This window comes from Emys orbicularis, chromosome 1 (assembly GCF_028017835.1).
Source record: "Emys orbicularis isolate rEmyOrb1 chromosome 1, rEmyOrb1.hap1, whole genome shotgun sequence".
NCBI lineage: Eukaryota > Metazoa > Chordata > Testudines > Emydidae > Emys > Emys orbicularis.
The window spans coordinates 38,971,694-38,991,900 of record NC_088683.1 but is presented as its reverse complement, the minus strand read 5'-3'; positions in this window follow the sequence as shown (position 1 = coordinate 38,991,900).

Below are 20,207 nucleotides of genomic sequence, written 5' to 3'. Positions count from 1 at the left end.
CATACTACGACTGATAGCCATCATCGTCAAGACAGTTCAATAGGACTGAGCATGTCTGCCCAGGTGCCTCTGATCGAACCGCAATATGACGACGATGGATACCAGTTGTAATATACCATCTACTGCCAAAAGGCAAAAGGCAAGGGGCTGGTGCAATGCAGCCCTACGGCTGCCAGCCCCACGGCTACCAGTCATGCTACACCGTCTACCGCCAAAAGGCAGTTAGCTGCTGCTGCTGTGTAGCAATGCAGTACCACGTCTGCCGGCACCCAGATGACATATGGTGACGGTGAGCTGAGCTGAGCGGGCTCCATGCTTGCCGTGGTATGTTGTCTGCACAGGTAACCCAGGTAAAAAGGCGCGAATCTATTGTCTGCCGTTGCTCTGACGGATGGGGAGAGGCCTGACGACATGTACCCAGAACCCCCCCGCGACACTGTTTTGCATCATTCAGGCATTGGGATCTCAACCCAGAATTCCAATGGGCGGCGGAGACTGCGGGAACTGTGGGATAGCTACCCATAGTGCAATGCTCCGGAAGTCGATGCTAGCCTTGGTACTGTGGACGCAGTCCGCCGACTAGAGCACTTAGAGCATTTTATGTGGGACACACACAATCGGCTGTATACAACCGATTTCTATAAAACCGGCTTCTATAAATTCGACCTAATTTCATAGTGTAGACATACCCTAAGTATCTTCCCTTCAAGGGGAGTTAAGTGCCTAACTCTGGGCCAGAGAGAGGCGCTTCCCTCCACTTGGGAGAGCCATGAACCCTCTCCTGAAGTCAGGCTTCAAAGTCAGGTCAACCCTTTTTCAAAGAAAACCAAGGGGCAGGAGGAGATAGTACTTGTCTCCTCCCACCTAATAGATCAGTTGTTCGAGTGTGGGAGACCTGGGTTCAAAGCCCCACTCTGGCTGGTGTGGAGTGGGAACTACAAACACAGGTCTGCCACTTTGTAGGTGTGTGCCCTAGCTACTGGGCCATGGGTATTCTGGGTTGGATAGGTGTTCCACTTTCTATACAATACTTACTACAGTCATTGATTGAGAGAGAAAAAGCAAGTGAGATTGACTCAATAGCCCAGTGGTTAGGACACTCGCCTGTGGTGTAGGAGATCTAAATTCAAGTCCCTGCTCCACATCAGGCAACTTGAGTCTCCTGCATCCTGGATGAGTGCTCTAACCACTGGGCTATTGGGGAACGCTACCACCAGTGCCTGTTTAGTGCCCGTTCCAATCTGATAGACATGCTCTAAGGTTGCCTCTGAGTACGTCTACTAGATCAGGCCCCACTGGTGAGATAGGTGGGAATGCCTTGTTTGCGAATCCTGCTGGGGCTTAGGCATGAGTCAGGCACTGAGATGCTTAGCAGGGTCAGGAATGAGATGGCTGCATGCATTCCTGCTGGCGGACATCAAGGTGCCAACTGAGCAGGAGTTTTGAAGCTTTAAATGTTGGATTTAGGTGCCTAAGTCCCCCTTGTGGATCCCACCCTAAGCAAATGTCTACACAGCATAGAAAAACCCATGGCTGGCTTGTGCCAGCCGACTCGGGCTCGCAGGGCTCAGGCTGTGGGGCTGTTTCATTGCTGTGTAGACTTTCGGGCTTGGGCTTGAGCCCTGGCTGTAGGACCCTGTGGGGGCTAGCCGCAGGTTTTTCTTTGCTGTGTAGAGATACCCTGAGTCCAAAGTCACACAGGAAGTCTATGGTAGAGCTGGGCATTAAGCCCAATCCTCCTGAATCCCAGGCTAGGGCCCTACCGAGTAGACCAACCTTCCTCCTTATATAATCCACACTATGGACCAGATCCTCAGCTGGTGTAAATCCATTGGTTCCAATGGAGCTATGCTAATTTACACCAGGTGAGGAATTGCCTATATGATTCCATGGGGCACTGGAGGATTTAAGTAATAAGGTCTTAGAACAAGTCTTATCCTAAAACAATTTTATGTGTCATTTAATATGTTCGAGTTGATGGCTTACCCCTCTGAGATAAATCAGTTTCAATATAGCCACTTTAAAAATGGGTAAACTGAGGCACCTTTTTAAGTAGTTGCCCAAGGTCATACAGTGAGTAACGCCTGGTATATACCTAAAACTTAGGTTGACTTAGCTACATCGCTGGGCTGTCAAAAATTTCACACCCGGTGCGATGTAATTAGGTTGACCTAACCCACGCTGTAGACACAGCTATGTTGATGGAAGAATTCCTGTGTGCACTTATGAAAAACTCCCTTCCGTTCATGTAGTAAGTGTCTGCACTGCAGTGCTACAGTGATATAGCTGATATAGTATTGTAGATAGCCCCTGAGTGTCAGAGTCAGGAATCAAATCCAGGGGTTCTTATCTTCTAGTGTTCTCCTCTGTAAACATACTCCAAGTACAGCCTACACCAATAGAAATAAGCACTTGCCAGAGTTTTAATAGCCAAAAGAGTTATATTTTGCTATTTATTTGTAATCATAAGAACAGCCAAACTGGGTCATACCAACGGTCTATCTAGCCCAATATCATGTCTTCTGACAATGGCCAATGCCAGATGCTTCAAAGGGAATGAACAGAACAGGGCAATCATCGAGCGATCCATTCTATAAACAAACCATATCTACTCATTAATCCTTTCACAGATCTGGTGGCATTATGTTCAGCTTAAGCAATTTTAGTATGCTCAGGCTAATCACAATTATGCAGTTTTAATATAATTGAGCTGAAAAGCAACACTGAATTCTTTAGGAGAGTCAGTAGAGCTGGTCAGAAATTTTCCAGCCCTCCATTGGAAAATGCTCACTTGTCGAACCTGAAATTTTTCACAAAAGTGTGTTGGGTTTGACAGACTTTCATCAACCTACAGAGTTTCTGGCTAGCTTGCCTGGTGGGTTCTAGGGCAGCCCCACTGTTCGCATGGCCTCGAGGCTTGGGGGCTCTGGTTTTCCATAGTCTGTAGCAGCTCTGAGCAGCCCTGCTGTGTAGATCACCCCATGGACATGGACCCTACTCTTCCAGGTTCTGTGGCTCAGAGGCAGCCGTTCCATGCTAGGGATTCCAGGCTCCCTTCCAGAGAGCTCGGAGCCTGAAATCCTGGCTCTAACCGGGGCTTATCTCCCAACTAGCCAGCTCAAGCCAGGGCTCTCAGGACTACCAAGCTCCTTGCTGCAGAGCTGGGAGCCTGGAAGTCCTGGAACTGGTTCCTGAGTTTCAGGGTCTGCTTCTCTGGAGCAGCTCTGCCATGGAGACTGCCCCAGCCCATAGACCTCTAGCTGGCTACTTGGGCTGCAAGCTGGCCTGGGAGTCTAGAAACCCTGGGGTGCTAGGTCCAGGGAGCTGTCGACCCTGGGAGCTGCTGAGTGAAATTGACATTCTCCTCAGTTTCAACGCTGTTATTAGCAGTGTCAATTTACTCACAGCCGTCGGGATGCCTGGGGGCAAATGTCATTTCTGGAAAACCATGGGTTGGTGTTTCTGAAACAGCATTTTTAAGGAGTTCTGTTTCTGGGAAATTTTGGTTTCTTTCCAACTTGGACTGAAACCCAATTTCAAAATGTGAATTTTTCCATGAACTGGAAATCTCATATCTCAGACACTTCTAGAAGTCAGTACCTCTCAACAGGGCAAGGCCAGAATCTGGAATACAAAGTATGACAGAGCCCCAAAAGAGGGATACAAAATACATGAAAAAGCTTAAAATGCTAGCATAAATACTTCTCTTGTATCTTGGTTTCATTAGTTTCTTTGCTTTCAGATGTATTGAACAATTTTCAGCAAACTAAGTGAAGAGACATTACATTTATGTAGAATGTTGAGAACTTTGAGACTAAAAGGAGTGACACCCCTTGAGGTGAGTGGTAAGTTGGCAGGTACAAGGATGGGATGGACCAAAATGCAGAAACTCTTTGAAGAAAATGTATGGACCCAGATCAATCTTCCATTCCAGTGAGAGGAGGGAACAAAAATGGTGTGGGCATGGGCGATGCGGTTGACTCAAAAGAGCAGAGTGTTGCTTCTCCAGCAATATTTCCCTGACCCTGCGGAAACTCCTCTGTGGAAAACAGATCATATAGAGGGTTGATGTAGAGCTGAGTACTGGCTGCTCTATGTGGCATCTTCCCTGTCTGGTCTTGGGGATATTGGTGCAGATATCCCAGTGGGAATTGATGCTGCTACACAGATCTAGGGAAATCATCATAATTTCTTGATCTCTTCTGGCATTACTCCTTCCCAAGTTTCCACCTCCTAACTGTTTTGATTTGCAATAGTCTCACTCAGATATATTAGCTTACATTTTTCCAAGATGAATCTCTCACGTTGGGATCTGTATTTCTACCTTCTCTAGGCACTTTTGTGTTATTTTTCTGACCTCACTGGTATTTGCAACATCTTCGGCAAATCCCATTAACATGGAGGTCTTTCCCCTCCACTTCCAGATCATAAATGGAGATGTTTCAATAAGATTGGACCTAACTCCAATTGCTGTGACATCCTGTTAAGGCTGCTTCCCCACTTTGAACTTTAGGGTACAAATGTGGGGGCCTGCATGAAAACTTTTAAGCTTAACTACCAGCTTAGATTTGGTTCGCTGCCACCATTCCCAAAGCTAATTCCCTTCCCTGGGAAGCCTTGAGAAACTTTTCACCAATTTCCTGGTGAATACAGATCCAAAGCCCTTGGATCTTAAAACAAGGAGAAATTAACCATCCCCCCTCCTTCCTCCCACCAACTCCTGGTGGATCAAGATCCAACCCCCTTGGATCTAAAAACAAGGAAAAATCAATCAGGTTCTTAAAAAGAAGGCTTTTAATTAAAGAAAAAGGTAAAAATCATCTCTGTAAAATCAGGATGGAAAATAACTTTACAGGGTAATCAAACTTAAAGAGCTCAGAGGACCCCCCTCTAGCCTTAGGTTCAAAGTACAGCAAACAGAGATAAACACTCTAGTAAAAGGTACATTTACAAGTTGAGAAAACAAAGATAAACTAACACGCCTTGCCTGGCTGTTTACTTACAAGTTTGAAATATGAGAGACTTGTTCAGAAAGATGTGGAGAACCTGGATTGATGTCTGGTCCCTCTCAGTCCCAAGAGCGAACAACCCCCAAAACAAAGAGCACAAACAAAAGCCTTCCCCCCCCCCCCCAAGATTTGAAAGTATCTTGTCCCCTTATTGGTCCTTTGGGTCAGGTGTCAGCCAGGTTACCTGAGCTTTTTAACCCTTTACAGGTAAAAGGATTTTGGAGTCTCTGGCCAGGAGGGATTTTATAGTACTGTACACAGGAGAGCTGTTACCCTTCCCTTTATAGTTATGACACCCCCCCCAAATCACAGATAGTGTTGGACAGCCGGTTCCACACTGGCTGTGATTTCTTCCTGGAGCTCTAGGAGAAAACAGTTAATAAGACACATGCACCTTTAGACATACTACTGATTATATAAAAACTAACAATATGTTCCACATTCCAAGAACAATTTTTAACCAGTTGATTCTGGAAAACTTTCCCGGGAGAGTGCATCAGCCACTTTGTTAGAAGCCCCTGAAATGTGTTGTATTTCAAAATCAAAATCTTGGAGAGCTAAACTCCACCGAAGAAGTTTTTTGTTATTCCCCTTGGCGGTATGAAGCCACTGTAGCGCAGCATGGTCTGTTTGTAGTTGGAAACGCCGTCCCCAAACATATGGGCGTAGCTTTTCCAGCGCGTACACAATGGCGTAGCATTCCTTTTCACTGATTGACCAGTGGCTTTCCCTCTCAGACAGCTTCTTGCTGAGAAACACGACAGGATGGAATTCTTGATCCGGTCCTTCCTGCATTAAAACTGCTCCCACGCCCCGCTCGGACGCATCTGTGGTTACTAGGAACGGTTTGTCAAAGTCTGGGGCCCTTAGCACAGGGTCAGACATGCGTGTCGCCTTAAGCTGGTTAAAGGCCTTTTGACACTTGTCAGTCCACTGAACTGCATTTGGCTGTTTCTTTCTGGTTAGGTCTGTCAGCGGGGCGGCGATTTGGCTGTAGTGTGGTACAAATCGCCTATAATATCTGGCCAAGCCTAAGAAGGATTGGACCTGTTTCTTTGACTTTGGAACCGGCCACCTTTGGATAGCATTCACTTAGGCCTGTAGGGGATTTATAGTTCCTTGACCCACCTGGTGCCCCAGGTAAGTCACTCTGTTTTGGCCTATTTGACACTTTTTAGCCTTAACAGTTAGTCCTGCCTGCCGGATGCGCTCGAAGACTTTTTCCAGGTGCTCCAGGTGTTCTGTCCATGAATCAGAAAAAATGGCCACATCATCGAGGTAGGCAACTGCAGATTCTCCCAATCCCACTAGGAGACCATCTACAAGTCTTTGGAAGGTGGCGGGTGCATTTTGCAACCCGAAAGGGAGTACATTGAATTCATACACCCCTGCCTGGGTGACGAAGGCTGACCTTTCCTTAGCGGATTCATCTAGTGGTACTTGCCAGTACCCTTTGGTTAAGTCTAAAATAGAGATGAATTGGGCATGTCCCAATTTCTCCAATAGCTCATCTGTGCGTGGCATTGGATAGTTGTCAGGACGAGTTACAGCATTTAGCTTACGGTAGTCCACGCAAAAGCGTATTTCCCCATCTGGTTTGGGAACTAGAACCACTGGAGATGCCCATGCACTGTTAGAGGGGTGGATTATACCCATCTGTAGCATGTCCTGGATCTCCCTTTGTATAGCAGTTTGGGCATGAGGTGACTCCCGGTAGGGTGGGGTTCTAATTGGGTGAGCATTACCTGTGTCAATGGAGTGGTATGCCCGCTCGGTCCATCCTGGAGTGGCTGAGAAAATTGGTGCAAAGCTTGTGCACAGCTCCTTGATCTGCTGTCGCTGCAGACGTCCAAGGGTCGCGGAGAGGTTCACCTCTTCCACGCCACCATCACTTTTTCCTTCGTAGTAGACCCCTTCAGGCCACTCCGCGTCATCTGTTTCCTGGGCTGTAAACTGGCAAACGTTTAATTCTCTGGAATAAAAGGGCTTAAGAGAATTAACTTGGTATACCTTGGGCTTTATGTTGGAGGTGGGGGAGGCTATGAGATAGTTAACAGCTCCTAGGCGCTCCTGGACCGTGAATGGTCCTTCCCACGATGCTTCCATTTTATGGGCCTGGAGCGCCTTTAAGACCATGACTTGGTCTCCTACTTTGAAGGACCGTTCTCTGGAATGTTTATCATACCAGGCCTTTTGCTCTTCCTGAGCATCCTTTAGGTTTTCTTTAGCAAGGGCTAAAGAGTGTCGGAGGGTGCTTTGTAGGTTGCTTACAAAGTCTAGAATGTTAGTTCCTGGAGAAGGCGTAAACCCCTCCCATTGCTGCTTCACCAACTGTAATGGCCCCTTAACCTCGCGGCCATACACAAGTTCAAATGGAGAAAACCCTAAACTGGGATGTGGTACAGCCCTGTAGGCAAAAAGCAACTGCTGCAACACTAGGTCCCAATCATTGGAGTGTTCATTTACGAATTTACGTATTATGGCCCCCAAAGTTCCATTAAACCTCTCCACCAGGCCATTGGTTTGATGGTGATAAGGGGTGGCAACCAAGTGATTCACCCCATGAGCTTCCCACAGGTTTTTCATGGTCCCTGCCAGGAAATTAGTTCCCGAATCTGTAAGGATGTCGGAGGGCCACCCTACCCTGGCAAAAATGTCTGCTAATGCCTGGCACACACTTTTAGCCCTGGTGTTGCTTAAGGGTACTGCTTCCGGCCATCGGGTAGCAAAATCCATGAAAGTCAGTACGTACTGCTTTCCTCTGGGTGTCTTCTTTGGGAAAGGACCCAGAATATCCACAGCTACTCGCTGAAATGGGACCTCAATTATGGGTAGTGGCTGGAGAGGGGCTTTAACCTGGTCTTGGGGCTTTCCCACTCGTTGGCACACCTCACAAGACCGGACATAATTAGCAATGTCCTTGCCCATTCCCTCCCAGTGGAAGGACTTCCCCAACCGGTCTTTGGTTCTGTTCACCCCAGAATGGCCACTGGGATGATCATGGGCTAAGCTCAAGAGCTTTACCCGATATTTAGTGGGAACTACCAACTGTCTTTGAGGATGCCAGTCTTCCTGGTGCCCACCAGAAAGAGTCTCCTTGTATAAAAGTCCTTGTTCTACAACAACCCGGGATTGGTTAGAAGAGCTGAGAGGCGGTGGGGTGCTCCGTGCCACCGCCCAAGCTTTCTGAAGGCTGTCATCTGCTTCCTGCTCGGCCTGGAACTGTTCCCTTGATGCTGGAGACATCAGTTCCTCCTTGGACTGTGGACTAGGGCTTGGTCCCTCTGGAAGCGATGCAGGTGCTGGGGCCGTTTCCATTGACTGTGAACCGCTGTCCGCTGGTGCACTATGTGGTATCTCAGGCTCTGGCTGAGCCTCTTGGGTAGGGTTATCTGCTGCTTCCGCCAGTTCAGGCTCGCTGGTGCCCTCTGGCGTTGGAGTTGTAGACGGGTTTGCAAGCGCTGGACTCAGTGCTGGCAATGGTTCTGGTGCTGGTTGCGTTGCCAGTTCCTGGACTGGCTTTGGCTGGGTCTTTGGGATTGGATCCACTACGGCTGTTGCAGTCGTTGGCAGGGGATCCGGTTCCACCACCTTTGTTTGGGACTCTGGTAACACAGACGGGGCCCTGGTGGACGGCTTAGGAACAGGGATGGGGGTGAAAGCTTGCTTAGCCTGGCTGCGGGTGACTATTCCCACCCTCTTGGCTAGCTTCACATGGTTGGCCAAGTCTTCCCCCAGCAGCATGGGGATGGGATAATTGTCATAGACTGCAAAAGTCCACATTCCTGACCAGCCCTTGTACTGGACATGCAACTTGGCTGTAGGCAAGGTTACAGACTGTGACACAAAGGGTTGAATTGTCACTGGAGCCTCTGGGTTGATGAGTTTGGGGTCCACTAGGGATTGGTGGATAGTTGACACTTGTGCCCCAGTGTCCCTCCAAGCGATAACCTTCTTTCCGCCCACTCTCAAGGTTTCCCTTCGCTCCGAGGGTATGAGAGAGGCATCTGGGTCTGGGGATCTTTGGTGTGATTGTGGTGTAATGAACTGTAATCGGTTGGGGTTCTTGGGGCAGTGAGCCTTTATATGTCCCAGTTCATTACATTTAAAACATCGCCCTGCTAAGGTATCACCGGGGTGATGTTGGTTGGTGGAGACTGGTGTGGTGGGGTGAGAAGGCGTCTGGGGTTTCCCTTGGGATGTGGGTGGGGCCTTGGGTTGTCCGCGGTGGTAAGGTTTTGTTTCGGCTTGCCCCTTCTGATATTCGCTCCAACTGCTACTAGTTTTTTTCTTTTCTGCCACCTCCACCCATTTGGCTCCAATCTCCCCTGCCTCGGTTACAGTTTTGGGCTTCCCATCTAGGATGTACCTTTCTATTTCCTCAGGAACACCCTCTAAAAACTGCTCCATTTTTACTAAGGAAACCAGATCTTCCAGAGATTTAACATTTGCTCCTGATACCCAGGCATCACAATTTTTGTCAATGTGGTAGGCATGTCGGGTAAATGACACATCTGGTTTCCACCTTAGGGCTCTGAACCGCCGACGGGCATGCTCGGGTGTTAGCCCCATTCTGAGTCTGGCCTTGTTTTTAAAAAGTTCATAACTGTTCATGTGTTCCTTAGGCATTTCAGCCGCCACCTCTGCTAAGGGTCCACTGAGCTGCGGCCTCAGCTCTACCATGTACTGGTCTGTAGTGAGGCTGTATCCAAGGCAGGCCCTTTCAAAATTTTCTAAGAAGGCCTCAGTATCATCGCCTGCCTTGTAGGTGGGGAATTTTCTGGGATGGGAAGTGGTACCCGGAGAGGGGTTGCTAGGATTGGCTGGTGTACCCCGCCTAGCCCGTGCTAATTCCAGTTCATGCTCCATTTCTTTTTCTCTTAGCTCCATAGCTCTCTTGTGGGCCTCCTCTTTGGCTTTTTCTTCTCTTTCATGGGCCTCCTCTTTGGCTTTCTCTTCTCTTTCTCTCTGTTCCATAGCTCTCTCATCAGCTTCTTTCTCGAGTTTTTTTAATTGAAGCAGTCTCTGATGTTTCCTTTCATTTTCTTCTGCTTCTAGTCTGGCCAGTTCTAGTTTGTTAGCTACATCACTGGTACTCATTTTCCTGTTTTCTTGTGCTGGGTCACACCCCTCTGCAGTTGACTGAAACTGGGATGCACTCAGCTCAAGCTGCTGCTGAGGTAACAGAGACTTTCTAACTGGCTATCCCGGAGTAGAAAGAAAAAAAACAATTCAGCTTGTAAATTCCTTTTACCAGCTGTTTGCTCATTGACTGAACCCTTCTCTTAACAAAGACCCTTGTTAAAAAAAACTTAACACCTCTGCCTTCAGGCAAGGAGAGATAAGATATGCATCTACCTTCAGCTCTGCTTTCCAAGTAGCTAGAAAGGAGGGAAAAAAATCTTACTGGCTTTTGGTTTAAAATGATCCCACCTCTGCCACCATGTCAAGGCTGTTTCCCCACTCTGAACTTTAGGGTACAAATGTGGGGGCCTGCATGAAAACTTCTAAGCTTAACTACCAGCTTAGATCTGGTCCGCTGCCACCATTCCCAAAACTAATTCCCTTCCCTGGGAAGCCTTGAGAAACTTTTCACCAATTCCCTGGTGAATACAGATCCAAACCCCTTGGATCTTAAAACAAGGAGAAATTAACCATCGGGTCCTTCCTCCCACCAACTCCTGGTGGATCAAGATCCAACCCCCTTGGATCTAAAAACAAGGAAAAATCAATCAGGTTCTTAAAAAGAAGGCTTTTAATTAAAGAAAAAGGTAAAAATCATCTCTGTAAAATCAGGATGGAAAATAACTTTACAGGGTAATCAAACTTAAAGAGCTCAGAGGACCCCCCTCTAGCCTTAGGTTCAAAGTACAGCAAACAGAGATAAACACTCTAGTAAAAGGTACATTTACAAGTTGAGAAAACAAAGATAAACTAACACGCCTTGCCTGGCTGTTTACTTACAAGTTTGAAATATGAGAGACTTGTTCAGAAAGATGTGGAGAACCTGGATTGATGTCTGGTCCCTCTCAGTCCCAAGAGCGAACAACCCCCAAAACAAAGAGCACAAACAAAAGCCTTCCCCCCCCCCCAAGATTTGAAAGTATCTTGTCCCCTTATTGGTCCTTTGGGTCAGGTGTCAGCCAGGTTACCTGAGCTTTTTAACCCTTTACAGGTAAAAGGATTTTGGAGTCTCTGGCCAGGAGGGATTTTATAGTACTGTACACAGGAGAGCTGTTACCCTTCCCTTTATAGTTATGACACATCCACCGGATACTTTCTCACAATTCCACAATTTGCCACTTATCATTCACCTTTATTTCTGGTGATTTAGACAATTTTCAATCCACACGATAGTGTTCATTACCCAAGCAAATTTCAGTTAATTTTGCAAGTTTGATTTACTGAGTCATTGTACCAAGTGCTGTAATAAATCTGTCAACTCTTCACATCATCCACTCTTTTTGCAATTCTAAATATTTTTAAAAATTCATGTGTTGGGTGCTTGTACTAAAAAATTCCTGAAAAAAGTGCCTGCAAGAATATATTATTGCTGAATTATAATATGTTTCATTGATAGAACTGGTTGAAAAATGAATATAGAAAATTTCTAAAACATTTCCCCCTCTTTTGTCAAAATTTGAAATTTCAAATAAAAATGTAATTGAAATTGAGAATTTTTTTGACCATCTCTAGTCTGTATATACCTGTCTGAACTATCTGAGGTTGTCTACACTGTCCCTCCTGTTTTCAGAGGATTATGTTAATACAAACTAGGAACCTTTTAATTCGCGCCTCCAGTGTCCACATAGGGGAGTTACAGAGCAGAACTGCAGTGCATACTGCTATTCTCACCCCCTTAATCCAGACTGTGTTTCAGTGTAGACAAGCCCTTAGACTAATTGTGATTTACAAGTAATATCACTTTTGACTGAAATGAACAGCTTCCAAAACCAGATTGATTAGCCCTAGACTAAGGCTAGAACTGGACTGGCACACATTGAGCTACTCTCCTTCATCCACATAGCTACTCACCTGGCTAAGAAAGACCTGGATCAGAAAGTTAGTGCCAGCATAGAGCTTATCCTCCACACATATGTAAAGTTTAGAACAAAATACAATCTAAAACCCATAAAAACCCACCCATTGTCATTTCTTTCTTTATCTTTAACACCAGTAAACAACACACTTGCATAACGGTGATGTAAATTAAAGGTCTGATTCAACTCCTCTTTAAGTAATGGGGAATCTATCCATTGACTTTAATAGGAGATGGATCAGGCCCAAAGAGTGTAAACAATAGAGTTATTTGTGCTGATTGCTTTTGTTCTTTAAATCATCTCAGCAGGATTCTTTCTTTAAAACATCTCAGCAGGGTTCCCTTCTTAATTTTGACTTCATGAAGAAACAAGCTTTGGTGTATTCTTTTTACCATGTGGGTGTGGCTGTGTGTTGGGGGAGGGGAGGGTGTTGTCCTTGGCTTTCTTGTGTTTTACCTCTTATTTATATCTAACACGTAAGTTTCTCTTGCTCAATGTCTATATTTTTGCATGTGTGTATGCAGTTAAAGGGTGACAGTTTCACTGAAGTAAATACATGTATCTATCCATATTATCATGGTATTAATATTTTATTATCATATACACCAAAACCCCATAAAAGAAAAGACTTGTTTTTACTAAAAACTACTGAAGCAGGCATGGGCTTCCTTATCATTTTAATAGAATGTTTTTTAGCTGTTTGGGTAATCTCAGATAGAATACCCCCAATGGCTACAGGTACTGAAAACATAAGCATGACATTTGTTACCTTTTGCAGTAGTAAAAATTCTGTTGTATTACAAACTCTGATCTTCATAGCAAAGTCTGGAAAAACTGCATGGCTTTCTAAACCAACACAATAACAATGGGTTATATCATATACAGGCTTGGCAGAATCAATTTTTATTTTTCTCCAATGTTGACAGTTAATATAGATTTTTTTTTCATTTTAAAGATTTTTTATGCCCAGTTTTCAACTATTTTTATTTTTACAGTTGCTGGAAGTTATGGGGAGGTAGGGCTGGAGTTAAGTGTTATGGCAGCACAGACAGCGGGGCTGAAGGGGTCTCCCAACATGGCTGAGGGGCCCAAGACACTGGGTTGCAAGGTATAAGGGAGGCTGTGGTCCTGGCCCAGCGGAGCAGAGACCCCCTAGCCGGGCTGCAAGGAGGATGATGAGCCCCCTGGCTGCAGGATGTTGCTGAACAATTCCTGCCCAGGTATGGCCCCTGCACTCCTGGCTGATGAATGAGTGAGCAGAGCCATGACAGTGGAGTGGCAGAGGGCTCCCTGCATGTTCACAGGGCTGGTGACTCCCAAGCTCAAGATGCGGGGAATGCTGTGGTCCTAGCATGGTGGATCAGAAACCCCTGGCCAGGACTGCAAGGAGCACGATGAGCGCTGGCCATGGGGGAGGCCACCCCACTGTTGAGTGGCTTCATCCCTAAGCAGGAGTCATTCAGCAGCAGGGTATCTCCCGCACCGCTGAGGAGTAGGGTTGTCAAGTTTCTATTTGCAGAAAACTGAACACCCTTTCCCCCCATGCTGTCCTGCCCCTTCTCCAAGGCCATGCCCCTAAGTCACTCCACCCCATCCCTCCGTTGCTCTCTCCCCCCCACCCTCGCTCACTTGCTCATTTTCACCTGGCTAGGGCAGGGGGTTGGGGTGCAAGGGGGGGTGAGGTCTCCGGCTGAGGGTGTGGGCTCTGGAGTGGGACCAGAGATGAGGGGTTTGGGGTGCTGGAGAGAGCTCCAGGCTGGGGCAAGGGGTTCGGAGTGTGGGAGGGGGATCTGGGCTGGGGCAGGGGGTTTGAGTGCGGGGGAGGGCTCTGGCTGGGGGTGCGGGCTGTGGGGTGGGGTTAGGGTTTGGCATGCAGGAGGGGGCTCCAGGCTGGGACTAAGGGGTTCAGAGTGCAGGAAGGGCAGGGGCAGGGGGTTGGGACATGGGAGGGGGTGCAGGCCCTGGGCGGTGCTTACCTCAGGTGGCTCCTGGGAAGCTGCAGGCATCTCCCTCCAGCTTCTAGGCAGAGGCGTAACCATGTGGCTCTGCTTACTGCCTGCTCATGTATGTGCCGCCCCCTCAGCTCCTATTGGCCACGGTTGCTGGCCAATGGGAGCTGTTGAGCTGGCGTTGGGGGCAGGGGCAGCGCGCAGAGCCTCCGTGGACATACCTCCACCCAGGACCCAGAGGGAGATGCCGGCAGCTTCCCGGGAGTTGCACAGAGCCGGGTAGGGAGCATGCCTATGCCACCAACAGGACTTTTAACAGCCCGGTCCGGACTCACCAGGGTCCCTTTTTGACCAGGCATTACGGTCGAAAACCAGACACCTGGCAACCCTACTGAGGAGGAGGACTCCTCTTCATGGCCCTGGCTGGGACGGTCTCTGCACCACAAGGCCAGGACTGCAGCCTTCCCTGCACACTGGACCTGAAGGGATCATGTGCCGCAGACCCTGTGGCCATGCAGGGAGCCCTCTGCAGCTCTGCCACAATGGGAGTGAGGGAGCAGGGACATGCCAGCGGGGCTGCAGAGGGCTCCCTGCGCTGCCGCAGGACCAGGGACACTCAATCCCTTCAGGCATGAGATGGGAAGGCAGCACTCTGACCAAGTGATACCGATCGATATTTTTTCATTGATTTCAGCATGTCAGATTAAATTAATGATATCCAACATCTATTGATTTAAATCGAATCCTGCCAAGCCGAATCCTGTAACATTGGTTAGCCTGCTGGTATTTTACTTTAAAAAAGCACAGCCAGGTATTCAGTTAAAGATTCTTATTACACTGACATCAAAAAGTGATCCCCCAACTGTTTTCTCTAAATGTAAGATGTAAACTGGTGGGTGGTTTCAGTAGGTAGGAAAGGCAAGTAAAGCTTCAGGCATTAGTCTTTTAAGGCTGTTTCCTCAGGGCTTGTCTTTTTGTTCTTAAAACAAAAGGCAAATCAAATTAAAAATGTTGGTCAATAATTCCTACAGGCTTTCCCTTATGAACTCAGCCAGGAGGGAGGGACAAGTTGAGTTCCCCTTTGACCCACCTTCCTCTTCTTTTTATATTCCACCCTGCACAGCCATGTGACAAGCAGGGACCTGTTAATCCTTTACAGACTGCAGCTCCCTTACCTTGTCTCACAACCTGATGTTAATTTTGTAAATAGAAATTGCTGTACTACACATAATAAAAAATATGCACCCTGAGAGGGAACTGAGTGGCTCAGCAGACTGGTAATAAGATACAAAGGCCAAGACTGGCAGAGGACTGGTAGACAAGATCCTGTGAGAAGCAAGTTTACGGGGAAAAAAGAGTTCAAGAGAATTGGCAATTTTTAAAAAGACATCAAGTACACAAGAGCAAACTATCACGATGCATAGGAAAGATAGGAAGTAAGGTAAGAGATCACTCTGGCTTAACCAGGAGATCATCAATGAACTGAAACTCAAAAAGAAGTCAGGTCAAATGACAAAGGATGACTATATATACCACAAGCATGTAGAGATGAAATTAGAAAGACCAAAGAACAAAATGAGATTAAACTACATAGGGACGTAAAGTGTTTTCTTGTTACCCTTTACAAATATGTTAGAAGCAAGAGGAAGACCAAGGACTGAGTAGACCCATTACTCAATGATGGGGGGGGAAGACAATAACAGAAAATGCAGCATTTATTGAAGTGTTAAATGCCTTTTTTGTTTCAGTTTTCACCAAAAAGGTTAGCAATGATTGGATGACTTGCATAGTGAACATCAGTGTACATGAGGTTGGCTCTGAGGTTAAAATAAGGAAAGAATAAGTTAAGAATTACTTAGACAAGTTAGACATCTTCCAGTCGGTGGGGCCTAATGAAATACTTTCTAGAATACTTAAGGAACTGGCTGAGGAGATCACTGAGCCATTAGTGTTTATCCTTGAGAACGGGAAAGATCCCGGAGGACTGGAAAAGGGCAAATATAGTACCTATTCATACAAAGGGGAATAAGGACAACCCAAGAATTTATAGACCAGTCAGCTTAACTTCGGTACCTGAAAGAACAATAGCACAAATAATCAAACAATCAAGTTGTAAGCATCTAGAAGATAATAAGGCCATAAGTAACAGCATGAATTTGACAAGAACAAATCATGCCAAACCACCCTAATATTCTTCTTTGACAGGGTAACAAGCCTTGTGGAAAGGGGGGAAACGGTAGATGTTGTACATCTCTATTTTTGTAATGCTTTTGATACTGTCTCACAAGACCTTCTCATAAGCAAATTAGGGAAATATAGCCTAGATCATTTTGATAAGGGAAAATATTTATTTCAACTTTATCATTTTGATTTTTATACCAAACACATTTTAATATTTATTAATGTATGTGTAATATATATTAAATATTTTATATTGTAATGATTCAGGATTAGCTACATGATATGATCTGGTATTATCAAAATTAAATGATTCAATAGTTTCTAATTGAAAATGTTCATTTTGTGGGAAATTTCGGCTTTTTGTTACTTTCTAAGGTTGTGGTGTTTTGTTTTGTTTTCCCCAGCTAAAAATGAGCTCTTTCTACTAAGATAAGTGCATAAAATCTATTCATATTTTAATTGATTTTGCCCAGACTCTTAATGAAGAAGTTGTTGTAGTTTCAGTTCATAAATAAGGGTATTCTCTAGCAGAAGATATCTGGTGAGAGAGGGTCATTGTGGCTTTGCTAGAAGAGTAATGACCTTGATGGCCTATTGACCTAAGATGAGGTTGAACCAGGGTTTATGGTGCTCCATCACTGGACCCCCCCCCCCATTTTGAATGTCTGCAGTGATAGTCTCCACTCCTCCCTACCTCTGCGGTTCCCAGAATGAAAGGATGAGAGAGAGCCTCTTCTCCTCAACCCCGAGGAGGAAGCGGAAAGTGGTCTCATCTTCATGGAATCCTCTGCCACAAAATAAAATACAATGAAATATGTCTTATGTGACCACTCAAGACATCAATAAAAACTGGTTGTCAATGACCGTGAGAGGGGTGTCTAATTTAAGGGAAAAGAAAGGTGTACTAGGAACCTTAGAATCATAGAATCATAGAATATCAGGGTTGGAAGGGACCTCAAGAGGTCATCTAGTCCAACCCCCTGCTCAAAGCAGGACCAATTTCCAACTAAATCATCCCAGCCAGGGCTTTGTCAAGCCGGGCCTTAAAAACCTCCAAGGAAGGAGATTCCACCACCTCCCTAGGTAACGCATTCCAGTGCTTCACCACCCTCCTAGTGAAATAGTGTTTCCTAATATCCAACCTAGACCTCCCCCACTGCAACTTGAGACCATTGCTCCTTGTTCTGTCATCTGCCACCAGTGAGAACAGCCGAGCTCCATCCTCTTTGGAACCCCCCTTCAGGTAGTTGAAAGCAGCTATCCAATCCCCCCTCATTCTTCTCTTCTGGAGACTAAACAATCCCAGTTCCCTCAGCCTCTCCTCATAAGTCATGTGCTCCAGACCCCTAATCATTTTTGTTGCCCTCCGCTGGACTCTTTCCAATTTTTCCACATCCTTCTTGTGGTGTGGGGCCCAAAACTGGACACAGTACTCCAGATGAGGCCTCACCAATGTCGAATAAAGGGGAACGATCACGTTCCTTGATCTTCTGGCAATGCCCCTACTTATACAGCCCAAAATGTCATTAACCTTCTTGGCAACAAGAGCACACTGTTGACTCATATCCTGCTTCTCGTCCACTGTGACCCCTAGGTCCTTTTCTGCAGAACTGCTACCTAGCCATTCGGTCCATAGGATTCTTCCGTCCTAAGTGCAGGACTCTGCACTTGTCCTTGTTGAACCTCATCAGGTTTTTTTTGGCCCAATCCTCTAATTTGTCTAGGTCCCTCTGTATCCGATCCCTGCCCTCCAGTGTATCTACCACGCCTCCCAGTTTAGTGTCATCTGCAAACTTGCTGAGAGTGCAGTCCACACCATCCTCCAGATCATTAATAAAGATATTAAACAACAACCGGCCCCAGGACCGACCCTTGGGGCACTCTGCTTGAAACCGGCTGCCAACTAGACATGGAGCCATTGATCACTACCCGTTGAGCCCGACGATCTAGCCAGCTTTCTATCCACCTATCAGTCCATTCATCCAGCCCATACTTCTTTAACTTGGCGGCAAGAATACTGTGGGAGACCGTATCAAAAGCTTTGCTAAAGTCAAGGAATAACACATCCACTGCTTTCCCCTCATCCACAGAGCCAGTTATCTCATCATAGAAGGCAATTAGGTTAGTCAGGCACGACTTCCCCTTGGTGAATCCATGCTGACTGTTCCTGATCACTTTCCTCTCCTCTAAGTGTTTCATAATTGATTCCTTGAGGACCTGCTCCATGATTTTTCCAGGGACTGAGGTGAGGCTGACTGGCCTGTAGTTCCCCGGATCCTCCTCCTTCCCTTTTTAAAAGATGGGCACCACATTAGCCTTTTTCCAGTCATCCGGGACCTCCCCCGATCGTCACGAGTTTTCAAAGATGATGGCCAATGGCTCCGCAATCACATCCGCCAACTCCTTTAGCACCCTCGGATGCAGCGCATCCGGCCCCATGGATTTGTGCTCATCCAGTTTTTCTAAATAGTCCCGAACCACTTCTTTCTCCACAGAGGGCTGGTCACCTCCTTCCCATACTATGCTACCCAGTCCAGCAGTCTGGGAGCTGACCTTGTTTGTGAAGACAGAGGCAAAAAAAGCATTGAGTACATTAGCTTTTTCCACATCCTCTGTCACTAGGTTGCCTCCCTCATTCAGTAAGGGGCCCACACTTTCCTTGACTTTCTTCTTGTTGCTAATATACCTGAAGAAACCCTTCTTGTTACTCTTAATATCTCTTGCTAGCTGCAACTCCAAGTGCGATTTGGCCTTCCTGATTTCACTCTTGCATGCCTGAGCAATATTTTTATACTCCTCCCTGGTCATTTGTCCAAGCTTCCACTTCTTGTAAGCTTCTTTTTTGCGTTTAAGGTCAGCAAGGATTTCACTGTTAAGCCAAGCTGGTCGCCTGCCATATTTACTGTTCTTTCTACACATCGGGATGGTTTGTTCCTGCAACCGCTATAAGGATTCTGTAAAATACAGCCAGCTCTCCTGGACCCCTTTGCCCTTCATGTTATTCTCCCAGGGGATCCTGCCCATCTGTTCCCTGAGGGAGTCAAAGTCTGCTTTTCTGAAGTCCAGGGTCCGTATTCTGCTGTTCTCCTTTCTTCCTTGTGTCAGGATCCTGAACTCTACCATCTCATGGTCACTGCCTCCCAGGTTCCCATCCACTTTTGCTTCCCCTACTAATTCTTCCCTGTTTGTGAGCAGCAGGTCAAGAAAAGCTCTGCCCCTAGTTGGTTCCCCCTACACTTTCCAAAAACTTCCTGGATTGTCTGTGCACCGCTGTATTGCTCTCCCAGCAGATATCAGGGTGATTAAAGTCTCCCATGAGAACCAGGGCCTGTGATCTAGCAACTTCTGTTAGTTGCCAGAAGAAAGCCTCGTCCACCTCATCCCCCTGGTCTGGTGGTCTATAGCAGACTCCGACCACGACATCACCCTTGTTGCTCACACTTCTCAACTTTATCCAGAGACTCTCAGGTTTTTCTGCAGTTTCATACCGGAGCTCTGAGCAGTCATACTCCTCTCTTACATACAACACAACTCCCCCACCTTTTCTGCCCTGCCTGTCCTTCCTGAACAGTTTATATCCATCCATGACAGTACTCCAGTCATGTGAGTTATCCCACCAAGTCTCTGTTATTCCAATCGCATCATAGTTCCCTGACTGTGCCAGTTCTTCCTGCTTGTTTCCCAGGCTTCTTGCATTTGTGTATAGGCACTTAAGATAACTCATCAATCGTCCCTCTTTCTCAGTATGAGACAGGAGTCCTCCCCTCTTGCGCTCTCCTGCTCGTGCTTCCTCCCAGGATCCCATTTCCCCACTTACCTCAAGGCTTTGGTCTCCTTCCCCCGGTGAACCTAGTTTAAAGCCCTCCTTACTAGGTTAGCCAGCCTGCTTGCAAAGATGCTCTTCCCTCTCTTCGTTAGGTGGAGCCCGTCTCTGCCTAGCACTCCTCCTTCTTGGAACACCATCCCATGGTCAAAGAATCCAAAGCCTTCTCTCCAACACCACCTGCGTAGCCATTCGTTGACTTCCA